At 40.3% G+C, this 23,995-nt stretch overlaps 1 protein-coding gene and 1 pseudogene across 1 annotated transcript in view; both read left to right on the forward strand.

The window, feature by feature from the left end:
- The window catches only part of GRIN2B (glutamate ionotropic receptor NMDA type subunit 2B), a 507,810-nt gene that overhangs the window by 222,889 nt on the left and 260,926 nt on the right, over positions 1–23,995 (forward strand). The gene's annotated exons all lie outside the window — the stretch shown is intronic.
- Positions 787–1,146, forward strand: LOC106733429 (40S ribosomal protein S20 pseudogene; annotated as a pseudogene).

Here is a 23,995-nt window from a genome sequence, read left to right on the forward strand (position 1 = left end):
GTGCCAGGGTCATCCCCCCCCCCAGGGGGGGTGATTTCTCACTTTCTGTCTCTCTCTCTCTCTCTGTTTATCTGGTGAATGTATGCATATGCCCTATAGCAAAAACTCTCTCTCTCTCTCAAAAAAGGTTTTTGCTCTAGGGTATGCATAGTCACCAGAAAGAGACAGAGTCAGAGTGAGAAGAAAGGTGAGAAATCATCTCCACCAGGGGAGATGGCCATGCTGCAATCCCTTCTCTTCCGTCCTCCTCTTGGGATTTTGAGCAAGCACACAAAGGAGACTGGTGTGTTTTCAAGTTGTCAGGTCCAGGACTGAAACCAGTCAGTCATGTGGGATCCAACATCTTAACTGCCATACTACCATGCCATCTGCTGATCCCAATTTTTTTTTCTTTTTTTTTTTATTTATCTTGAAAGCAGAGACAACAAAAGTAAAAACAGGTACATGGGGTTATATTTAACTAAAGTGCTCCTGTGCAGGAAAGGACACAATCAATCAGAGTGAAGAGACAACCCATAGAAGGGGAGAAAATATTTGCAATCTATACCTCTGATAAGAGGCTATTATTAAAAATATATAAGGAACTCAAACAGTTCAACAGCAAGAAAACAAAAAACTCAGTGAAAAAATGGGCAAAGGACATAAAAATATATTTCTCAAAAGAATAGCTCCTTGTGGAAGAAGTGAAAGCAGGTGGTGTGGAGCTCCAGCAGCCCTCTCTGCTCCTGACTCACCACTGTTCACTCTTGCTGAAGAACAAGTCGGTCAGGAAGCTGCGCCACAGCCATGGCTTTTAAAGATACTGGAAAAATACCTGTGCAGCCAGAGGTGGCCATTCACTGAATTAGAATTACTTTAACCAGTTGCGACATAAAGTCCCTGGAGAAAGTGTGTGCTGACTTAATCAGAGATGCAAAGGAAAAGAGTCTCAAGGTGAAAGGACCAGTTCGGATGACTACCAAGACTTTGAGAATTACTACAAGAAAAACACCTTGTGTTGAAGGTTCTAAGACTTGGGATGGTTTTCAGATGAGAATCCACAAGCGACCCATTGATTTGCACAGTCCTTCTGAGATTGTTAAACAGATTACTGCCATCGGTATCGAACCAGGAGTTGAGGTTGAAGTCATCATTGCAGATGCCTAAGTCAACTATTTTAATAAATTGATTATCATTTGTTAAAAAATAAAATAATATAGATTGTATGTAGAATATAGGATATAGTCAATAAGTGTGTGAAAAATACTCAACGTTACTAATAAAGGAAATACAAATAAAATCTACAAGATATCACCTCACAACTGTTAAAATTGGCAAGGATGTGGAGCAAAAGGAATGCTTGCATATTTTTGATGGGAATGTAAATTGCTATAGCCATCTGGAAAACAGTATGGAGTTCCTCAGAAAACTAAACATAGAATTACAATATGATCCAGCAGTTCCACCACTGGCTATATATTCACCGGAAATGAAACCAGTAATGTAGAAGAGTTGTCTGTATTCCTGTGTTTGTTGCAGCACTGTTCTCAATAGTCAAGATATGCAGTCAATGTAAGTGTCCATCATTGGATAAATGGATAAAGAAAATGTGGTCTATATAAACAGTGGACTATTACCCAGCCTTAAAAAAGAAAGAAATTCTGTCATCTGCAAAAACATGGATGAATCTAGAGGATATTATGATATAATAAAGCAAGCAAAAAGACACAGAAAGACAAATACTCCATTATCTTACCTATATATGGAATCTAAAATAGTTGACCCTGTGGAAGAAGAGAGTGAAATAGTGTTTACCAGGTGCTGAGAGTTGGGGGAATTGGGGAGATGGTAGTCAAAAATTTCAGTTAGTCTTGGGAAGTATACTCAGGAGATCGACTGAGTAATGATAGTTAATAACAGTGTATGTCAATTTCTTGACAGAAAATTGCAAAAAGATGTTCTTACCACACACACAAAAAGATAAATATGTGCTTTAATACATATATTAATTAGGTTAATTTATGCACATTCTACCATGTGTGCATGTGTGTATACAGCCCTAGGTGCATACACACACACACACACACACACACACACACACACACACAATAATTTGACCTGATTATTTTTATATTTTTAACAACATAAATGATAATAGTTTTCACTTACTGTTTCTTAGAAAAATAAACATCTTACCATAAGGATTCAAACATCTTCCATTCTTTTGTGCTGTAGTTAGCACTGAAAAACATTACTTTCAAGGAAAAAAAATACTATTATTGTAGTTTGGGATGATTATTTGAAATTTTGACCTTCAGATTTTCTAGATCCAACCTTGCTTATGAGGTTATATTGGGCTGATCCACAAGCCCTTATTTTTGTTAAGAAATAGTGAGGTGAATTAATCTGTGGGCAAGAAAACTGAGTAGTTATAATTTTAATTTTGGCTTTGTCTTTGCCTCTCAGTGAGTCATTAAACTCTTCTGGGATTCAGTTTCTTAATTGTAAAATAGAGATGACAGTACCTATCATCTCACAGAAGAACAACTAACCAAGGATTGCAAAACTTGTTCTAAACATAATGTACTAAATAAATAGTAAAAGAAGAAATAAATGGACTCCTATATAAAATGTATATAGGGAAAATTAAATCCATGTCAGAGATCACTCCTATTAGTAATAAAACAGCACAGCTTTGTGTGTGTCTTTGTGTGTTGGAGGAACAAGACAGGGGCAACTTCATGTCCAGTAGGTTGATGAACTCTGGGTTATTTGTACAGTAAAGTTGACATGGTTGAAGCACCCCCTAAGCACATTAACTTCAGTCTTTATGGCCAAGATCTTTATGACCTGACAAGGTCCATTTACTCATTCATTTAAAAAAATATTGTTAGGTATCTATTATGAGCAAGGCGTTATTACCATAAGACACTCTTCCAGGCCACATGGAGTTTAGAATCTATTGGAAGAGACAAACTGTAACTAAGTGTATGTAATCTAAATCTCTATGAGAAGCACAACAGGGGCTGTAAAACTAAGTGTCATATATAAATTGTAAGAGAAGTTTTAATTAGTATGATCAGAGAAAGCGCACTGGAGGAGATGGTGTTCAAATTCCAGGAGAAAGGCAAAGAGGAGGGCAGTCTAGGTGGCAAGACCAACGTGACCAAAAATGAGAGTGTCATAATTTTCAGGAGAAGTTCAGATGTATTGGTTTTGGATTTGTGTTGAAGAGATGTAGGAGGAAGGACTTTAAAATAGGTGGGGACCAGCAGGTGGTGTGGTGGCTAAGGCGCTGGACACTCCCACATGGCGATCACAGTTCGAGTTCCAGACCTGGTGGCTTGCTTTCTCACTTTCTCTCTCTTTCTCTCTCTCTTTGTGTCTCTCTCTGGTCAAATTAAAATAAATGAATAAATAAATAAAATTTAAAAAATAGGTGGGAGTATATGGTAGAGACCCCTAAATGATTGGGGAGTTACCTAGAAGGCATTAAAATATATGAAAGTAAAAATTTTAGAAATAACAACAACCTAAAACACTGTCAAAACACCGATCCCCTGGGATGTGAAAAAAGCAGAGGGCAAAAATCAAATTTAACAAAATGTAAATAATGTATAGTATAGGGTGCAAAAAACAAAAGCAGTCAAAGAAGATTAAAGTAACATTTAAAAGATTTCTTATCTAAAAATAATGTCTCATGAACAACAACAACAAAGAGGGCTACAGATACCTCAAGGCATAGTGAGATCAGAAACAAGAGGCCAAAGTTTGACAGCCTCATACTTGACCATCCAGTAATGCATATTCTAGGGAAGGCAGATGATTTGGTAGATTCAGAGCGAGATGAAAATGGGTAAATAATAAATAATGCACTTAGTGAAGTGACGATGCCTGTTGAGAACAACGAATGCTATGTACTGTACTTGAAGTGGAAACAGAACAGCACAGAAGGCTGGTTGGGACAGCCTAACTTCAGGTTCCTAGTTAGAAAGGCTGATGCCCATCTGAGCTGACCTCGTACGTCCATTTAGACTTGGCTGTGGGTAACCGCACGGGACTTTTTCCCATAGGAGTGTGTCTTCATTTTTGACTCCCCACTATTCCTGTACACTTACCCCTCACAGCAGGATTTAGGATCTGTTGCTATGTGCTCAGATGTAAAGTGAAAGAAGCCCTTTAAAAGTATGTCTGTAATTATTTATAATCTTCTGAATTCTATTCTAATTTTTACATTAATTTAAAAGTGTGTTTGTGTGTGCCTCCTGGTGGCCCAGTGGTTAAGGCTGCTGGATTCCACATGGCAGACTGTGAGGTTTGAGCTCTGAACTTGGTGACTTGAAAACACCCCGTGTCTGTGCTCAGAATCCCAAGAGGAGAATGCAGAAGGGATTGTGGTATAGCTGTCTCTCTTCCTGGGAGGTGCTTTCTTTTTTTCTCTCTCTCTGGCAAGTACACATGTCCTGTAGCAAAATTTAAAAAAAACAAACTGTCTGATTTGATTTATATGGAACCTTAATTTTTTTTTTTCAGTTTGTAAATTTATTCTGAAAGATTGCACTCACCGGGATCTTAATGCCATACTCCACCTTCAGCTTCAGCCAAACCAGATCATGTGCACTCATGTTCTTAGCGTACTCATTGAGGTTTCCGGATGTGAACGCAGAACCTTCCTATGTAGGTTCAGCCTCACAGACTGTTGTATTTTACTGCTGTGACATCATCCAGTACTGGAAAAACTTTTTTCAAAATCATTACAGTAACATAAATTAAAAAAATTTAATTCTAGGGAATAAATATTCTGGATTCGTCAAATGGGGAGGGAAATAGGGGTTTTGGAACATTGTGGACATGGTGTCTAATCTCCACTGTACTAGTTAATAGTTGTCTGAACTAGGTAGATCACTACTTCATTTTAGTAAACCTGACATCACTGTGAATATTAGAGATGCTAAATGCATGAAGTCCAGCATTTCTTTTCTGGCCTTTTTTTTTTTTTTTTTTTTTTTAAGGTGTTTGCTGTAGGGTGAATGCACTCACTAGAGAAAGAGAGAGGGAAAATGAAAAAACACCCCCATGAGGGTGCCCACATAATTCCACCTCCTCTATTCTCCTCTCTGGAGTTTGGGCACACAAACACATGCACCTGGCATGATTTTCAAGCTGATGATTCCAGCGCTCAAACACTGATTGGTCATGTGGGAGTCCAGCACATTAACTACCGTGCCATCTGCTGCCCCACCTTTATTTTATTTTAATGTTAACTATAAATTTAATCATTTTTCTTGTTATAAAAGCAATACATAACATTGGAGGAAAATTAGAAAAGAAGGAAAGAATTAATCCAGACATAATCTCACCAGATAGTAGTTAGCATTCTAAACATCTCTCAATATGTGTTATATAAAACAAAAATGAGATCATACTTCACATATCGTTTTGTGTCTATCTTTATCTATTATTAATATACAGTGATTTTCTTTTACCATAAAATAATCTGTCTATATCTTTTCTAAAGACTGCATAGGGAGCCAGCAGGTGGTGTAGTGGTTAAGGCACTGGACTCCCACATTGCCAACAGCAGTTCAAGTCCCAGACACAGCAGCTTGAAACTCATGCTAGGCATTTGTATGTGCATGACCAAAATCCTGGAAGGAGGATGGAGGAGAAGAGATTGAGGCATGGTCATTTCCCTGGGAGGTGATTTCTCACTTTCTCTCTCTCTTTCTCTCTGTGTCTCTGGCCAGTGCATGTACCTTATATAAAATATCTCTCTTAAAAAAAAAAAAAAGGACTACATAGAAATCTGAGAATTCCACCGTTTCCCTAGTATTTTGTATTACTTTTCAGTTGGGGAACTCTATAAATAATGTTGACTATTCTTGTATATAAATCTCTTTGTCTATTCTTGCTATTTCTTCAGTATAAATTTGCAGAATTGGATTTCTTTGGTTAAATGGTATCAATATTTTGTGACTTTGGATATATGTATATTGTCAAATTGGTCTCCAGAAATTTTCAACTATTATGTGTGCTTATCAATGCCATAGGATATGTGTGCTTGCTGAAGAGAGACAGACAGAGGAAAAGAAAGAAATCACCCTCTGAGGGGAGGGGAGGAAATGGCCATGTTGCACTCCCTTCTCCTCCATTCCCCTCTCAGGATTTTTGGCATGCACACACATGCTGCTGGTCTGATTTCCAAGTCACTGGCTCCTGGACTCCAACTGTGGTTGGTCGTGTGGGAATACAGTGCCTTAACCAGCACACCACCGGCTGACTGCAAGGTTGAACTTTTAAAATATACTTACGAGCACTTGATCATTTTGATTTTGAGACTCATCTTTTATTCTGGCAGTTTCTTTCAAATGGAAGCTGTCTTTATTTCATTTAGGAGAGTATTATTTTTGGTTTACATGGTTTTTCTTTGGCTAAATTTCAGACTCCTTCGGGGCATGATTGTATCTTATTTTTGTTTATATGTTGAGTATTCAGCACAAAGTAAGGGTTCAGTAAACCTCAGCTGGTTGTGTGAATGGATAGGTGGACAAACAAGGTGAGCATTTGCTATCGGCTCACCCAGATTTAGTGAAGTCAGTGGGGTGTAGGAAACAGGTCTTGTCTAAGCCATGGGTACAGGGCTCAGAGAAGTACCTAAGGACCAGACTGAAAGGACTAATTCAACATAAAATGGATGACATGTGAGACAGTGAGTGAAGGGAGTCAGTAATTCTAGTAATGAACTAGGTAGTCACCAGAAGTTCAGTAGAGGCTGAATAAGGGACAGGCCAGTCCAGGGCTACATTTCTTTTGTTTTATCTAGTTTGTTCCCCCATCTGACACCTTGGAATTGTTATGTCTGATTTCCTCATTGATCGCCTCCAAGAAGGAATTTCCTGGATTCTTTGCTGTTTTTATTATTTGCTGTATTATCATTATTTGGCCAAGGTCATTTGTTTTTATTTTGGCAGTTGAAGCCATTTCCACAGGGGTGATAGGTTCTCTGTCTCCTGAGTTATTTGGGAGGTGGCACATCCTGGTGCTATTGTCTTGACTTTTTCCTCACTCTTTGAAAGTCTTGTATTTGAGCTCCACATATTCACAGAGGAAGACATAGGAATGAAAAGAAGGAAGGACATGGTTATTGTGTAATAAGTTGTTTATAGATTTTTCATATAGAGGTCACAGACTGTGACCTGAATATACGGCAGAGTGTTTTATACATTCAATTTACATTGGTATGTTTGTACAGTATATTCCACATAATGTACTTAATGAATATTTATTGTTCTTATTATGTAGAACTTAATTCTAAATTCATGCTTATAATCAATAAGTGTATGTTGCTCTGGCAGGCTTTGCTTTATTATAAATTGTATATATTGTTTGCCTGCTATTCCTTTGGTAAAGACCATTTATGCATTCAACTGGAAACAAAGAAAAAAGAAGATAAAACGCTTTGAGAAATTTATTCTTTTTCTTTTAAAATTCATTTTATTAAAATATTTTTGTTGTTGTTGTTGCCAGAGGGTGTGTGTGCTTGCCAGAGAAAGAGAGAAGAGAGGAAAAGAGACAGAGAAGAAAAGAGAAAGTACCCCCCCCAGCTCCACGTACATGCACACGGGCTGGCATGTTTTTCAAGCTGCCATAACTGGGATTTGAACTATGATCAACCACGTGGGATCTATTTGTCCATGCACAGGGTTGAACCATAGGGTTATGGAGCTGACCCAAGGAGTTTATTTTTGATTTTAATAAACTTTTAACAGTAGCTAATCTACAAGAATATTCTCTTTGAGGTGCACCTTACATCACTTAATGTCATTTACTTACATGTTTATATTACACTGTGGCATGACATTTAAGATACATCTGTGTAATAGAAAGTACTTTTTTGACATTTGGTTTATTAGATTTTTGTGTACATCCAATTCTTATGACTTGTGCTTATTGTAAATGTTTCAACCTGTGACATTCAGTTTGCTCATCCACAGAAGCAGAATTAATCAGGTCAGGTAATGAGTAATTTTTTTTCTCTTTAATGTTAATAGTATGGTGCTCAGGGATGCCATGTTTGTTTCATCTTGTAATTTTTTGTGAGTTAAGAGATGTTAATACTATATGGAGGCCCCAAGGGGTGGACATAGTGTAATAGTTTAGGCAATTAAGGAGATTTAAATGCTGTTTAATAACTATTTAATTTCAGTAAACCCGTAAGCAAAAAAATAGCAGGAGAAACATTCGTAACTTTGAAAATACTATAACAAAGAATGATAAAAAAATGGTCAGTAGTAGATAATGTGAATGAAACTAAAGTTAAGAAATACTATCAATGAGCATGAAGCTGGAGGATGAAAATGAATAGGATCGTGCTCTACGGCTGAGTGAATATCATAAATATTCCACAGGACTCATAGGACTTGGAAGGGAGAAGGCTAGCTGAGGCTAAAAAGACTTATATCCAAAGGCAGCAGAAACTGGGGTGGGTCCTCAAGGTCAAAATTGAGCCCATCTGTAGGCAAGTCATCTGGGTTTAAGGCTGGCACAGTGGGGGATGCTCTTTAAGGGAAGTGGCGTAGATCTTTCACAGAGTGAATTACTGGATGCTGAGTCAAGGAGCAAGATGGCAGGCACTGGTTGGGTTGGAGGGAGCTGCTTTATATTCTCATTATCAGGGCTCTTTATATTCTGGTACTGATCTTTTGTCAACACTGCATGGATGGCTCATATTGTTCAGCAGAGTCCCCTTGGGAGAAATAGAGTAGTGTGGAGTTGTGACATCTCTCAGGCAGGCAGTAAGGTTTTAGGTCTGGCAGATTTTCATATTAGGATCCTAGGTGCCCTCCCTACCTCCCGCCTAGCACATTCTCCCTACACATCCTTTCTCCCTCACTCTCACCCCAGGTGGCATCTTTAACTCCCTGCACCCCCTGCCATCTTTTGACAGTGGATTTTTGCAGAAACAATCTAAGATGCTCCTGACCCCCTCCCCCACTCCTTCCCCTCTCCTCCCTTTCCTCCGTCCCTCCTGCTGATTTGTTATTATGTACTGCAGCTGCCCGGAGGATTTTAAATAGACCCATAATGGCACAGCAGCGCCTCTTGGAAGTTTAAATATAACCTTCTTGTTAATCTTGTCTATGGCGGCAGCAGGAACCGCACCTGGAGAAGAAGGCCATGGGCAAGGATGCCCTGGGGTTCTACCCTGAGATCTCGGTTAGCAATCTTTCAGGTGTCCTATGATCTGGAAGCGTTTGGACTGGGCCTCACGTAGCCTGTGCACCAGCCTAAGCGGATTTGGTGCTAGACTGACAGTCCTTAGAAATTCAGCACAATAATACCAGAGCAGAAGAGACTCGGACCAGGATCAATGGTGAAAACCTGAAATTCCTCCACCTTCTGCGGATGCGACACTCGCCTCTGCCACTCTCAGAAGCAGAATGCATTTGGGCTGATTTAGCCTTTGGCCCTGTGTGAGGGTCTGAAGTGGGAAAGGCTAATTAGTGTCAAGTACATCAGTGACCAAGATTTGTAAGGAACAGGTGTATAAATTATAAGTGCCTCCAAGGTGCAGGGTAGAGGTGTCAGAACAGCTTCTAAGAGATGTGATGGGTGATTGTCCTGAACTAGGGAAATGAAAGGAAACTCCAGTTTCCAAACTTGTCAATAGTTTCTTGTATTTCACAAATGTGAAACCCTAATATTAATTCAGTCATTTGCTGAATATTTAGTGAACACAGTGTTGTGAGAAATGTTTTGACGTCACTGGGAGAAAGGGGCCACAGGGAAATAAAGCACTTTGTTAAATTTAAGGCCTTAACAGGGAAATAAAGCATTTTGTTAAATTTAAGGCCTTAACACATAATAAATATTCAGAACAGAGATTTTCAGGAGGATATGTCCTAACATCCATCTGGTTCAGTTTTTTTTTTTTTTTCCTCCTGTAGAAATATTCTAGGATATCTTTCTTATCCAAGGTTGAGAATAAAATAAATCAGACGTTTAATGAAATTTAAATTCTGTAGGTATATGAAACTATGCTAAACTCCTAATTTTGATGGAAGGGATACAAGGGATATAATTTCTTAAACTAAGGCAATATACAGTACAATACTGGAGCCTGAGCAGATAATAACGAACATCTCAAACATTTTATAGTATATTTTATTGTGTGTTACGAATTTATAGACACAATTCTATTTTATATTCACACTAATCTATTAGGTGAATTTACATGTTGTAAGAAAAAAAAAAAAAAAACACCAACTGATTATATGGTTTCCCCAAGGTCAATTAGCTAGTGAGTTGTGGGGCTTAAACATCTAACTCCAAATAAGATTGTACATCATCTTTCTATGCCCAGAAGCTGGTACACTGTTGCAGAATCAACCCCTTTTGTGAATAAATGAATGACATTATTTGCTCTTTTCATAAAAGTGCAGTCATATATTCACTTAAAAATAAACCCAAAAGGCCATTTAAACATCTTAGTGAAAAGATTACTGAGGAAGGGGAATGAGTCAAGAGTGCTTCTGATGGGTTGAGTGTAGCTGATCACAGGACACTTTCTAGAGTTTTACTATTCAAAATATCCTGAGGACCAGCAGCATCAACGTTATCTAGACTTTGTTAGGAATGCAAAATCTTGGGCTCTCCACCCCAGACCTTCTGAATCACTGCTGTGACCTAAAAGAAAGGATAAGAGTGACTGAGTAGGTGGGAAGGCTGCTTACAAACTGGAATCTGTAAGTGTTTAGAGACAGAAAATGTAATGATGGTGAGAAACTAGGTATTGCTGGAATGTCACTGTGAAAAATAGCACATAGTAAGAAGGAACAGAAAGGCTCATGGGAAGTATCTCTCCAGCTTGTGTTTTCTTTTTTTAAAGAATTATTTATTTAATTTTATTTATTCATCCATTTATTTTATTTTGATCAGAGATAGAGAGAGTGGGAAAGTGAGAAAGTAAGCCACCAGGTCCAGGACTTGAACCATGGTCGGCCATGTAGGAGTATCCAGAGCCTAACCACCATGCCACTCATTGGTTCCTCCAGCTTGTGTTTTCACTCAGGAGAATGGCTAAGCCATTCAAGGTGGACAGTGTTATTTTATACAATTTCTTGTGAAGTCTGTTTATAGAGTTTTATACCCACTAAATAAGAGATTACTTCTGTTTTATGAAACTCCTGCTGCAATTTATTTAATAGCTCTTAATCCTGTATGGGAATGGGGACTAATTGGTTTTTACTTTACTGAAAATATTTATTTTTTTACCCACTTACATGAAACTGGGCCTATTTTAAAGTGACTATACAGGTCCTACCCATATTCTGGGAACCTTTAAAGATTTTTCAAAACTGCTATCATAATTATGTCTAATGTGAGTGAATAGAATAAACCAATTTCTGCCCAAATGGGTACTGGCTTCCCTACTTTCCACTATTATTTAGTTAAGGTATAATTGATACTATTTGCTTAATGTATTATTCTAAAGTTCACATGCTGAAATCCTAAGGTGATGGTATTAGGAGGTAGGGCATTAGAAAGATGATTTGGTCATGAAGGCAGAGGCCTTATGAATGGGACTGTTATTGGATGGGGGAGCTGGGAAGTGTTATGTGAAATACTCTGTTCGTTGGGTCCAGATCTCGAGGATTAGAGATCCACTCTGAGATGCAGAATGAAGCCATAACCATGAGTAAGGTAGGAAAAGAGACATTTTTAATAGAAAAGTGAAGATTTTAACAGAAAAATACACCTTATCCCAGAAAGGCAATTGGTTGGGAGCTGTCTGAGGACAATTGTGCTAGAATGGGATTAGGTGTTACTTTAAAAAAAAAAAATTAAATTTTTGTAATAGGCATGCAAGCTTGCCAGAAAGAGACAGAGAGAGAGAGAGAGAGAGAGAGAGAGAGAGAGAGGGAAAGTGATAAATCATCACCCCAGAGGGGAATGGCCATGCCATAGTCCCTTCTCCATTTCCCTCTTGGGATTCTGGGCATGCACACACATGCACCTGGCATGTTTTTCAAGCTGTCGGTTGGGGACTCCAACTGTGGAGTCAGCCATGTGGGATTTAGTACCCTAATCACTGGACCAACTTCTGTCCTCCAGATGGTACTTTATTTTGGGATCTTGTTAATATTTAGCAGGGGATGTCTGCCATTGTGACTGGATCTTTTGTTTGATTTTGTGGGCTTTGGTTGTATCTACTCATCAGGTAAGGGAATTTTATTACCTGGTAGGAAAAGTTGTAGGCATGCCCGGTGTGGGCTTTGAAGGCATGTGCATACACATAGGGAGAATTTTACTCATATTCGTTTATTGCCCTATGTGGGAAGTGGAATATTTACCAAGCATCCGAGAGAATTCCTGTGTGCATATGTGGAATGGCAGAAGGAAAGATAGTAACCTTCTCTATGTCCTTTAATGACAGTTTAAGCAATAAAAGTAGACAACCTCTTTTTTCTTGGTACCAGAGGTCTAGCTGTGATGCCTGATAATGGTGATTGATGTGTCAGATGTCCCCTTGGTTGGTGTATTGGGACTACTTGTTCATAACTGTCTACCTGTAACAAGACCTTTATAAAACAGACCCAAGTGAGACCCTTTGCCCCTCCCCCTATGTGAGGAAGGCACCATATGTGCATCAGGAAACGGGCCTTCATTGGACATGGAATGTGCTAGTACCTTAATCTTGGACTTCCTGGCCTCCAGAAGTGTGAGAAAAATAATCCTAGTTGTTTATAGGCTACACAGTCTATGGTGTTTTGTAATAGCAGCTCAAACGGACCAAGACAGTTTTTTTAATCATCTCTTTATCACTGTGAGTGAGAAATACAGTTGGACACTTTATCCTTCTTTAAAGAGCTTCAGTCTAAATAGACAGATGTGTCATAATAAAATCTTTGAGGTGAGAATGAACAAGGCAGGTATGACAAGTAATTAGGAAAACTAGGATCTATACCAGATTTGCCACTAAATTTGTGTTCTTGGACAATATCACTACCTTAATTTCTTCAGGTCTCAATTCCCGTCTGTTAAAATGAGAAGTTTGGACTAGACGACACTCAGATCTTTCAGTTCATGCTCCCAAGCCTGCAGGGAAATGGCAAATCAAGTGGTGGAGTGATGGATGGAGAGGTTTGGCTGGCCAGATGGAAGAGACTAGATATGCTGCAGAATGCCTGTTTATCTCACAAAGATTTTTAAAATAAATTGATCTTTTTCTTTTTCCTTTTTAAAATGACTTAATATTTGCATGACTAATTGTCTGCTTTCAAGGTTAATGCACATTTCACTTTCAATTTGTCCTAAAAGCTTTTCTGAATTGGGGAAGGGCCTGTGTGGTGACTGGCAAGTCTGGCTAGCGTTGGTCATGCCTGTGCCCTGTGGCCCTAATATGCTCCCCTTTGGCCCCTTTCCTTCCAGAGTGAGGGTAAAGAGAAAGATCTAAGAAGCCTGATTGATTAAGCGGGCTGCACTCACAGAATGGGGAAGGGACCCAACATCTGAGGGGTCCGGTCCTCAGCTTTATAGAGCTATAGTTGGTCAGGTTTTCAGGGGAGAACATATTTTACAACATATAAAGCATGTACTCATTTCAAGACCCTTTAACGTTTTCATTTTTCTTTCTTTGGAGAGAAGTAGATGTTCTTTTTTTTTTTTTAAAGAATTATTTATTTTTTTAAAAGCAGAAGTATTTATTTAATTTTATTCATTCATTCTTTTTTTTTTAATTTGGCCAGACACACACACACAGAGAAAGAGAGAGAGAGAGAGAGAGAGAGAGCGAAAGAGGGAAAGTGAGAAAGCAAGCCACCAGGTTTGTTACTTGAACCATGGTCTGCCATGTGGGAGTGTCTATCACCTTAACCACCACGCCACCTGCTGGTCCCCAGAAGTAGATGTTCTAATAATCACTAACATTTATTGAATTTCTACTGCTTGCCCTTTTTACAGGTGAGAGCTAAGTGGCATAATAGAAATATATATTAAGGTCAAATCCAATTCTTTTAAGTGTAAAACCTTTCTTTCTTTCTGCTTTCCTTCCTTCTTTCCTTCCTTCCTTCCTTCCTTCCTTCCTTCCTTCCTTCCTTCTTTCTTTCCTTCCTTTTTTTTTTAGCCACTGCACCAACTTTCTTTTTCTAGAAAAAATAATCTAACCCATGTTTTCATGATAATAACTTTCTTCTTATATCCACCTGGCTCTCTGAAATCTAGATATCCTGATACAGCTTTTTCCCAGATTATTACATCATTTACTCATTTAGTTTGTTGTCTACTCTATGTTCTTAGTTTTTTTTCCCTCTCTGATCAATATACACAGACACATCTTCTTTTTACCAAACGCACTTGTTTCTGTTAAACTTTTTTCATATAGTTCCAATCATGTCATAATTGTCTTTCTGAATTCTGGCAAATGAGCAAAGCTGAGCTTTGATTTTTCCTCTGAGTCCTGAAACATCAAGTTGGCCCAAGCAATACTAGGCTCTGTGGCCTTCCCCTATCATCCCAGGAGCTGGCTCGAGGCAGGTGGTGGCTCCCTTGCCAGGCTAGCTGGCAGTCGAGAAATGGGGCTGAATTTCAGCACACACCTGCAGTGCAGTCTGGCTTCAATGCCCAGGAAGACAAGGTAGCTTGATGTCCATCTGGACTCAGTGATCACCTCCTGGGAGGACACAGCCTGAATTAGATTGTCATGGCCGAACAGAGAGGGCCATTGTGTATTCCGAGGCTTGGCGAGCAGAGAAGCACTTACCAGCATTTTGCTCAGTTATATATTTCCACTCCAAGGCTAATGTTATTTATTTTTAGACTCATTTCTTCTGATTACTCAATTGTCTTCAACAACTTTGTGAGAAAAATGATATCTCTATCAGACAATCATAGAGGGATTTCTTGCTGAAGATAGCAATGTCAAAATATATTATTTTTAATGGATGTCACTGAATTTTGATGACCTGCTGGTTATTTTGGGGGGGAGAGGAGTGTCACAATAATGGAATTAACCAAGGGATATTAGTGTGTCCCAATGATAGCTCATCCTAGTTGATCATTTAATTCAGTAGAGAGATGCCTTTGCAGATAATCTGAAATGGACCTGCTGTCGTAAAGGTGTCTACAGCCTGTTGCCACAGAAACAGAGGTGGTCCTTACTCAGGAACAAAGTCATATATAAGCTAATCTCCTTTTCTTTGCGTTAACTTTTCCCATTTTCATTAAGGAGTTGAAGACATAGATTTCAAAGGAATTGTAAGACACCCGCCACCACCACCACCACCCATTTCTTCCTCCTTAAAAGTCTGATTCTCAAGGGATAACTGGCCGTACTCAGATGCTGAGGCAGGGTGTGAAGAGTCCCCGCTGGAACACACCATTCAGATAGGAGGCCAAACCATGCAGGAAGCAGCTGGGAGAGTGATGTCCACAAAGGGCTTCTCTGACTTGTGTTGCCTGTGAGGAGAGGTGCTGAGGCTGTTACTGGAACAGTTCAGAGGAGCTGGTTAGGAGTGGATTCAAATTAGGAAATGCAGGCCCAGGAAGAGCATGAGAAAACCAGAACCACGTCTGGCACACTCATTAGTGCTCAGATCATTCTGCTCAGAAAGGAGGTTGGGTGCTGAGCACATTTTTGGTTGGAAAATAAATACGTCCTGAAAATTTCTTCAAGACTGAGGATATGTAAATTGCATAACTTTATCTAGCATATTCAGACCCACTTTGAGATTAGGCTGAATTACAGACATCATACATTCACTTACGAGTCTTACAAGTTGCTCTGATTTCACCCAGCCTCCCCACTTTGTGACTGCATAATATAGTAACAGTCCAAATCTCATTGGATCTTCCTTCCTCCTTTCATTTAGGACCACAGTCCTCCACAGTCAGCTTTCCCTGGTGTGCTTTGGGGAGTTTTCAGGAAGGTGTGTTATAGGTTCACAAATGGTTCTGATGCAAGATATGCTATGAATAGTTACCATCTTCTTTGAATTTCCTGTTTTCGTTCTGTTTTGTTTTTCGTTTTTTTTTTCATTGCCCTGGGCACTGTTATCTGTTTTGAGCATAGCTGTTGCTTCCTTTGAGTGCCAGGGCCTTTTTCAGACCCTAGGGTCTTCTCCCATTCAGCCTACCTTCTCTTGATGGATATTACAATCCCCATAAGTAACCCTTCTTAAGTACATTGGGGCCTTCATGATGCTAAAGTTTCAGTGTGGTCTGTGGTGAAGTATCTGGGAAAAAGATACCAACTTATCCCCAGTTATGGTTTACATTATCAAAGCTGAATGATCTTTGTTCCCTTAGGACCCGTGGGTCAGGTGAGGAAGAAGTTCAAGTGACAGCCATCATGGTGGTTTCTAAACCACTGCCTCCATCTTAGAACTATAGCTCTGTTAATAAATTGAACTTGTTTGGTTCCTTTTTCTCTCAGGGTGATTTCTCCCTGAGGGGGTGCCTCCATTTCTCATGAAAATTGACTTCTGCAGAGCCCATAGCTCCAATTTCCAAGACATTGCCAAAAACTGAAAATGCCAGTGTTAGCGTATGCTGGCCATGACCTTCATGGGTCCTAGGCCAGCGGCTTCATTGGTCCAGGCTAATGGCTGCCCTTCGGGAAGTGAGAGACTGTGTCATCAGCTGTGGGAGACAGCTGAGGTACTAAAAAGAGACTGGATATGTAGCCAGAACCCATGGTTCAAACCTGCCTTTAGCACCTACAGCTCCTCAGCCTCGGGTAAGTCCCTTGGTATCTCTGCACCTTGCATTTCTCATCTTTCTATTTGAGTTGAAAATTCCTACCTTAGAAGGTTGCTGAAAAAATGAGAAATGTGACAGAAGGTAGTATTCTTATAGCTAGCTGAGAAAACTAAGAAAATTGTAGGGGTCCAAATAACAAATAGAAGGTGGTATACAATCTTGTGGCTCATTTTTTTGTCTCTAAATATTCTTTCAGTCTTTTATAAGTGATATAATATTAACCCTGTTGTCATGAACAGTTTCCATTTAATCTTCTTCTTCTTTTTTTATTTTTAGAGAGGTTTTTGATACGGGGTGCATGTGCTTGTCAGAAAAACAGAGAGAGACAGAGAGACAGAAAGCGAGAAATCACCACCACACACCCCCCGGGGGCGGGGGGGAATGACCACGCCACAATCTCTTCTCCATGCTCCTCTCGGGATCTTGGGCATTCACGCACACGTGCCCAGTGTGAGTTTAAGCCACCGGGTTACGCCAACTGCTGGTCCCCCATTTAATCTTCTTAATTTGCCCTGTGCTGTCATTTTTTTCTATAGCTATTACATTGTGACCCATGCTGAAACAAGGAAGAGCCACCCAGAGGATTCACCTGAGCCCCTTCTCCTCTCCCTGCGGCTCGGCACTGGCTCCAAACCCCTGTGTCTTCTCTGTGTCTTCTGGACCTGAATTGCGTCTTCAGAGCAGGGCTCCAGCTTTTCCACTCCTGCTGGGACTTCAGCCCCAGCCTAATTCTGCCTCACGCTCTGGGTCCTTATTTCAACCTAAGTTTTGTCCAAACCAGATTGCCACCCTGGGTCCTAATGATGATCCTGATTTCACTAATAGCTTCAACTGTAAAAGCAGGATACTTCTCTAGGTCTAAAGTTTCTATAATGCATTTTATAAAATTTCCCAGCATCAATACTCACTTTCTCTTTCGCTCACTCTCTCTCTCTCTCTTTTTTTTTTTGGAGAGTTTTTTGCTACAGGGCGCGTGTGCTCGCCAGACAGACAGAGAGACAGAAAGCGAGATATCACCCCCCAGGGGGGATGGCCACGCCTCAATCCCTTCTCCTCCATTGTCCTCTTGGGATCTTGGGCACACACGCACACGTGCCTGGCCTGAGTTTAAGCCACCAGGTCCGGGATTCGAACCGCGGTCGACTACGTGGGAGTCCAGCGACATAGCCATTACGCTAACTGCTGGTCCCTCTCGCTCTTTCTCTTTCTCTCTCTCTCTAGCAAACACGCACACCCTGTAGCATGCTCTTTCTCTTTCTCTGTCTCTCTAGCAAACACGCACACCCTGTAGCAAAAACTAAAATAAATTTAAAAAGAAAGAAAAAAAAAGGAAAAAGATTTAAAAAAAAAATTCTTCACAGAGAAGACTATTATAAAATATAATTGCCCCAAAAGTTATGGAAGATATACAGAGGGACCTCTGTGGGCTGCTGCTGCTTCTGCTGCTTCTGCTGCTGCTTCTTCTTCTTCTTCTTTTTCATGAGAGATTTTTGCTAAAGGGTGCCTGCACTTACTGGAGAGACAGAGAGACACCCTTCCTCCTCCTTCCTCCTCCTCCTCCTTCTCCTTCTCCTCCTCCTCCTTCTCCTCCTCTTCTCCTCCTCCTCTTCTCCTCCTCCTTCTTCTCCTCCTTTCTTTTTTAAAAATAATTATTTTATTTAACTAATTTCCTTCTTTCTTTTTCTTTCTTTCTCTCAAGCAAGTTGCCAGGTAGTGAGACCCTATTGAGGATAACTCTCTTCATCTCATTAAAAACAAAACAAACGAAAATCTTAAGACAAAAACTTCAAGTCTTCTTGTTTGTTCATTTTTGTTAAATATATCTATATATTCAAAGAAAACAGAGATTATGAACTCAGAGAGGAATAACTGATGGCAAGGGCCTTGGGATGAGTTGGACAGCGAGGTCTGAGGATCCAGGACAAGAGGAGATGAGAGTACGTTGGAGGATTGAAGGTCAGTGAAGAAAGATGAGGATTCTGATAAAATGGGTCCTGACAGGAGACTGTGAGAGGGAAAGGCCCTGTAGGTAAAGTTTAAGATATTTACTACAGAGGGACTGCAACTGTGATGAACAGATGGGCAGAGGCCAGGAGAGTTGAAGATAGATTCAGGACTGGGCTAGACTAGACTGTAACTCCCGGTTCCACAGGAGGTCAGAACTAGCACACCTGGATAGAGGCCTCAAAGGAGAAACAGTGCCCTGCTGATACCTCAAGGGGCTATGCAGGAGAACGATGATGATGCGCTCTGCTATAAACTCAGACCAAGTGAGTAACGTGAAGCTCTACTTCCAGTTCACCTCATCTCTCTGTGATGTGTGCTCAGGGACATTCCACATTTTAGTGGAGACTAGTTAGGCATTGCACCAGAAGCTCTGTGACCTGAAGGAGGATGAAGGGTACTGGAAAAGCAAAAGATTGCACCTTCCACTTTCAGTCCCCCCTCCCCCACAAATCACCATATCTCATCTCCCTCAATTTTACTTCTGGGTGATAGTAATAGCAAGTCAGTTTTAGTCCATGCCAGTGGTGATGGGAAACTCTGAAAGTCACCCTATTTAACCTTTCTCTCTCTCTCTTTCTTTCTTTCTTTCTTTCTTTCTTTCTTTCTTTCTTTCTTTCTTTCTTTCTTTCTTTCTTTCTTTCTTTTTAAAGGAGCTAACTTTTATTGAGCCCTTGTTTGTACTCATCGCATTGCTGAATTCTAATGCGTAGCTTTCAATCATTTAATTCTCTTAACAATCTTTGTGAAAGGGCAGTTATTATCACCAGTTTATAACGGAAAAGAATAAAGCTAATAGTGGTCAGTTTCTCCAAATACTCAGAGCTACTTAAAAAAAAAGAAAACTGATCTTGGATCAACACTCAGGTCTGACACTGAAGTATTTCCACCAAAATATTACTCACTTTTGGGTCTCTTGCAGGTTTTACAAGGACTACCCAGATGACACATCCTTTTTCCTCATCCAACTCCTTTAAGCTTCCGCCATCTTTAAAACCTTTTTGCTGGAATAGAAAAGACACATGCACTTAGTTTAATGGTACATCCTTTTTGTAGTTATTGCCACTTACGATCTCAATTGGTAATGGAATCCCATTATTGCACTGTTGTCAGTGCTTTTTCATGTCATTCTGGTCCTCTGGCATGAGTCCTACAGAGGCCGTTGTTGGATATAAGAGTTTATAACCTCCAACACACAAGACTATGGATAAAACACTATTTTGACTGTTTTAAAAACATTCTATGTGGTTTAATGAGGTCTTAAAGTCTATGTATGAAAACAACAACAACAAAGGACTCTTTAACTCTTTAAGAAGCCCTTGGCAAGAGCTCCTGGGGCTTAGCCGAGGCTGACTTGAAATGTGGAGATAAGCCATTAATCAGATGGTCAGCAAATTAAGTGAGCCGACAATTGCAGGAGGTTTATTGCTCCATTGCCAGTTCTGTATTCCACTTGCATGGAGGCAGAGAGTGCTGAAGACCAGATGCTCGGGGCAGAGATGGCCTTCTTGAGAGAAAAGGGGACTTTCTCTCCTGGCGGCAGAGCTTTCTGGTAGTGTCCTCAGAGCTCCAAGTGAGATGCTAGGTCTGAAACTATTAATATAATACGTTCCCTTAGATAAACAATCTTTCCGGCTGTGAACAGTATTTAACTCTCGTGGGAAGCATCAATACCGAGAAATTAAAGGTTCCTAGAAGAAAGGAAATCCAGGTTTATATTAGAGGCACATGAAATAGTGTTCCCAGGAGGCACCAGGTATTTCTGTGTCGAAGTAACTGGAAAGCACTTAAGTTTTCCTTCCCTTGGTTACCTCATCCTTAAAATGAAGGCATTGTGGTAGATGACCTCCAAGGCTCCCTTAAGTACAAAAATTCTGTAGTTCTAGCAAATGCTTGTGGAAAGTTCAATACAATGATGAAGTCCTTATGCCTTGATTTTTAGATGGTATTTTTCTATAGTTAGTAACGGTTACAATCATCAGAAATGAGATACAGGTATTATTTAAAATTGTTTTTTAGTTGCCAGAGGTTGCATGCACTCTCCAGAAAGAAAGAGAAAAAGAGAGAGAGGGAGAAAGCACCCCACAATAGTGTGCAGTCACACTACAACCTCTCCTCCTCCATTTCTCCATCTTACCAGAGTCTTGCGTATGCACACACATGCACCCACCATGTTTATCAAGCTGCCAAGGCTGGAAATGTAATTGTGATCGGCCATGTGGGATCTGGTTTCCTTAACTACTAGGCTATAGGGCTGGCCCTGTGTTATTATTTGAATCATTATATTTGCTGAAAACTTAGTACATTCTGTTGAACACTATACTGGCCTTCCCAATGTTCCAAGAGGCCAGTTCTATCCTCTAATTTTAACATCTTTTCTTTGCCTTTTAGAGGTTTTTGCCTTAAGACATGTGCAATTTCTGAGTGGAGAGAGATAGAAGACAGAGACAATAAGAGGGAAAGTGAGAAAATCACACCCTGGGGGGATGGCCAAAGCAAAATTCCTTCTCCTCCATTCTCCTTCCAGGACCTTGGGCATGCATGCACACATGCCTGGTATGAGTTTCAAGCCACTGGATTCAGGACTTGAACTGCAGTCAGCCATTTGGGAGTCCTGGGACATAGCTATTATGCCATCTGCTGGCCCCTCAATATATTTTCTTAGGAAAAGAGGGGAAGTACAATCAAATATCATCTCCATTACTCTGATACCTGATTGACTAAGAGAAATGTTTTATCTTTCCTCTTCTGCACCACAGCCTCCCTCGAGCTGCCACAGAAACTACCCAGGTGGAACCTGATATTTTTCCCTTCTTTCTCCCTTCTTTAGCTCTGAGATGCCAGGATACTAATTCCAAAGGGACTTAAGATTCAAGATGTGTCTTCAGCTTATAGCCCAAAGAGTTCAGGGCTACTAAGAAGAATTTTCCTTGTGTGTTGGAGTTAAGTTGGTATTTGCAGGTTGGCCTGAGGTTTTAATCGCTATTTATTACTTTAGACTGATGGTAGAATGCTTTTGGATTTGTAAGTGACTAAGTAAAAAGTTAAGTTTTGCACTGTGATACATTTGCAGATGGGAGACAGAACAGTCCAATCAATGAGATAAAGAAGTTGAGGTCTTTATTCTTAGGAGTGTGAGGTCAGTGGAAGTTTTCTCCCACTAACTCTAATCTTCAAACTTGTTTATGAGTCTGTTATATGTGCTGGAGTTAGTAATCTTATCTTTTTTTTTTTTAAAAAGAATTATTTTATTTAACTTCATTTATTTATTTTTATTTGACCAGAGAGGGACAGAGTGTGAAAGAAAGAAAGAGAGAGGGAAAATGAGAAACCAAACTGCCAGGTCTGGGACTTGAACTGCGCTAGGCCATGTAGGAGTCTAGCACCTTTAACCACTATGCCACCTGCCAGCCCTGTACAATTATCTTCTTTTTAATTTCTTTTTTCCACTTCAGAAAGAGAAAGTGAGAGAGAGAGGTCAAAGGAACCTCCCACAAGGTCTTCCCACCACAGTTTACCTCCAGTCTCAGCAGGGCTGGATTGTAGGCACTCTGTGTGAGCATCCCCCAGTGTGCTTAGGGAGGTCCTGGGATGTGAACCCAGGACACATGGAAAACCATGTGGAATCAATTGTGCTATGACTGTACCACCACCTAGCTTCAGTAGATGGCGTTATAGACCCAAATGAGGATAATAGGATACGTGAGGGGCCAGCAGGTGGCACAGTGGTTAAGGCGCTAGGCTCCCAAGTGGCCTTCAGGACTGGAAACTTCAAAATCATTCCGTGTGTGTGTGTGTGTGTGTGTGTGTGTGTGTGTGTGTCCAAAATCCCAGGAATGGAGAATGAAGGGCAAGGGTTTGTGGTGTGGCCATCTTCCTTGAGCGGGGTGATTTCTTACTTTCCCTCTCACTATCTCTCTCTGTTTCTCTCTGGCGAGTGCATATACCTTAAAACAAAAAACCTTAAAACAACACCAACCACAAAAAATAAGTTACATGAAATCCTCAAATAATTTGCAAATCTTTTATACACACTCCTATTTTTTTTCTCATAATATTATTTTTCTAGCTGAACTGGCTATTACTTATGTTTCGTTTCCCTGGTACAGTCTGTTAAAAATTGCTAAATATATAATATTGCACAGGGGCAGGAGACTGGGAGAGAAATGGTGACTCAGTTAAGTTAGCCTTTGAGGAGAGAACATCTGAAATCATGCAGATATGTATTTCTGGCAGGTAGATGTATAGCTCTTGTATTTGAAGGCTTCCTTTTCTACTTAAGACCACTTCTGGCAGCAAAGACCCATCTTACCTGCCATTTCTTTCCTCTCTCCTAGATTGTATGAAACAGAATCTTCAGCTTTCCTGATGATGCCTGGGAGATAAACAATGAATGGCTATAGAGCTCAGGAATTCAACCTAAGTCCCCTTTCTTTTATGCAGGGGCTCCTCATAAGCTTACGAAAGTTTTTCAAATAATATTCAGTAGGTATTTTTCATCACCTCGGTTAGGCCTGACCCTGCATTTCATCCAGTTATCTGATATGCCTGTTTTTATAGGTCTTAAAAAAATAAAAATCTGAGATGAACTGCAGTTTGGGAGGTAGATGAACATAAAGCAGCAGGTAAGAACTGTCTATCAAAGGTTCCTTGGAGGAGATGGATCACTCTACGCATTTTCTGTTCTCCTTTGAAGTCTGCATTTGTTGTCTTGCTTTTGTGGAGAGTCTCAAACTGGGAGGACTAAGCGCTCTTGAATAGCCGCATTCTCCGGCTCCCTCACAGCCCCTGCTGCTCCTGGTGGCTGCCCCCACCCACCACGCAGCTTGCATTGACGAGGAAAGGCAATGGACAATGGGCACAGCAGTGAAACAAGCTATGTCAGTTTCCCTTTCTTTCCTTTTGAGTTAGTAAAAGAGCTTTTTCCAAGCTTACATAGTTTACCTGGGTTTTATTCAGAGCTTCTTTTCTTTTCTTTTTTTTTTTCCCTCCAGACCTGATACTTACAGGCAAAATCCATCCACTCTTGGGTCACCAGGCCATTTTTTGCCCCTACCCTCTGGACAATAAATAAATACCACAGGGCAATTGCAATCCTGCTTTCCTACATATGGAAGTGTGGGCATCAAGACTAGGGGCTGGGACCGGCAGGTGGCATGGTGGTTAAGGGTGGTGTCCTCCCATGTGGCCGACCTTAGTTCGAGGCCCCTGGCAGCTTGCTTTCTCACTTTTCCTCTCTCTCTCTCGCTCGCTC

The sequence above is a fragment of the Tupaia chinensis genome, unplaced genomic scaffold, assembly GCF_000334495.1.
Source record: "Tupaia chinensis unplaced genomic scaffold, TupChi_1.0 Scaffold143734_1, whole genome shotgun sequence".
Lineage (NCBI taxonomy): Eukaryota > Metazoa > Chordata > Mammalia > Scandentia > Tupaiidae > Tupaia > Tupaia belangeri.